This window comes from Malus sylvestris, chromosome 5 (genome assembly GCF_916048215.2).
Source record: "Malus sylvestris chromosome 5, drMalSylv7.2, whole genome shotgun sequence".
Taxonomy (NCBI): domain Eukaryota; kingdom Viridiplantae; phylum Streptophyta; class Magnoliopsida; order Rosales; family Rosaceae; genus Malus; species Malus sylvestris.
In genome coordinates, this window is record NC_062264.1 from 10,321,162 (window position 1) to 10,323,217 (window position 2,056).

General features: G+C 39.1%; 1 pseudogene; it reads right to left on the minus strand.

Moving 5' to 3' along the window:
- Positions 1–276: 276 nt before the first annotated feature.
- On the minus strand, positions 277–1,393 carry LOC126622543 (F-box/kelch-repeat protein At3g06240-like; annotated as a pseudogene).
- Positions 1,394–2,056: the final 663 nt, after the last annotated feature.

Consider the following 2,056-nt stretch of genomic DNA (forward strand, 5'->3'; position numbering starts at 1 on the left):
TGTTTTACACATACACATTATATAGTGCTGCCGCTGATCACCATGTATGGGATTGCAAGCCAGTGTTTATAACAATGTTCTCAACGGTGATGAGTGTAGGACTTACTGTGAGTCCAGCAAATATCAATGGCTGAGGAAAGCGTCACACACGATTGACGCTAGCTTTTCCTTATGCATTAACAACTTCTTGTATTTCTCTTGACCAATTTGTCAGGTTTTCAATGTAGAATATGAAAATCTAAATATACAAGTGCTTCCTATTAACTGTGTACATAATTTTGGCGTTCAAAGTTGCCATTTGATAGCTAAACATTGTATAAAGATGAGATTTCAGTTTAACACAATGTACTTTTGATTTGAAAAATGATGAATATAGATCCAGAAAAATACATGAACTACACCAGCCCCGAAATAAAACTCGCAGTCAGAATCAAGGGGTTCCAATCCCATTCCCAGTATTTTCGGAACGAGAATGGACCAGCATACAACAATAGCCAAAAGAGACTTGTAACTCAGTCAAGTAAAACTAGACTCTCGTTATACACATCAATGTATCTGCTCAAGCCATAAAAACTCAGTTCGATTCCAGTATCCTTAACCTGTTGTGATTTAGGATAATGTAAAACCAACTCTCGGGGCTGCGAGTTTTCTTTTCTTGCTGCAAGATGAACGTCATCCTTTGTTGTAATGCCTAGTGGCCACGCTATCTCTCCACTTTGCGGAAGAATAATTGTGTCATTTTCCAAGTATCCCTTCCCAGAACCCATATGTCACAGTACCGATCATTCACATTTTGTCTTAGATGAAACAAAGAGAGAGATTTCTTGAGTGCTTGAATACTAATTGCATTACTAGTTGTATTGATCACGCTTACTAGTCTTTCAGGAAGCGTCATGGTCTGGAAACTCTTACTGCGCAGATCAAAAGATAGGATCGAGTAGCAACACGGAGAGAAATCCTCAACAATCCAATACACAACTCCATTCAAGCATGCACTTTTATCCTGCAAATAGGCATTATGTGAAACCAGGGGAACAGATGACCTGTTTCTTCTCCAAGAATCCAACCTAACGCTGTAAACCTCAGCTTCGCAGATACTCTCCGCGCATCCAGTCCTCACAATTCGCACAACTTTATAATCGTTTTCTCCACAATCGAAGCCAAACCCGAGTGTAGTGATAGCAAATTGCGTGCAACAAATGAGGCATTTGGGAAGTCTTTTCATTTTTCTGATTGACGGATTCCACAGATACATACAACTGTCAAATGTAGCATCAGATATGCAAATCAAACCACTGCACGAACCGAAAACAGAGAAACTGGAACTGATCAAGTCCCTAGGAAGCTCAACAGAGATTTCACAGGCAGTCTTGCAAGGATTTCGAAAAAGAGTTCAAGGGGTATGCGTTTGAACATGTTGTAAACAAAAATGTATACAAAACTCAAGTGCTTTTACCAAAACATAAAGTGCTTTCTGAAAAAGCATTTCATTTAAGAAAGTAGAAGAAATACCTCATTGATTTGATTTTATGGAGAGAAGAGGCAATGGGGAAAAGACGAGGCGAGGAAGGATATGAATAGTAGTTTGGCAGATGGGGTTATCTCCCTCCATGCCAAGAAGGCAAAGGAGATCTCAGAGCACATGGCTGCCATGTGGCGGTGGTGGTTTTTATTTTTTATTCCAAGATACTGGCCAAGTGGTCAAGTTGGAGAGCTGTGAATGGGTTACTATTCCAAGCATTTGGACTGACTTTACTTTTAATTTATTTTTAAGGGGTAGGATAATAGTCTCAACATTCACACCACATCGTATTTACTCATACCATGTGGATTTAATTTATTTTTTATTTATTTTAACAAACATGAAACGGTACAAGGAGATATTTTATAACGAAGAAGTTACACTCAGTTAAGTACATTAAGGGGGTGGAGGATGTGCTAAGCCTTACAGTGGGCTAACAATAACGTGATTCAAATTCGCTTTTGGTGAGAATCGAACCTAAGATCTCTCACGTACAAGTGAAGATGAGTACTTTCAGACCGAAATTCTGAGTGA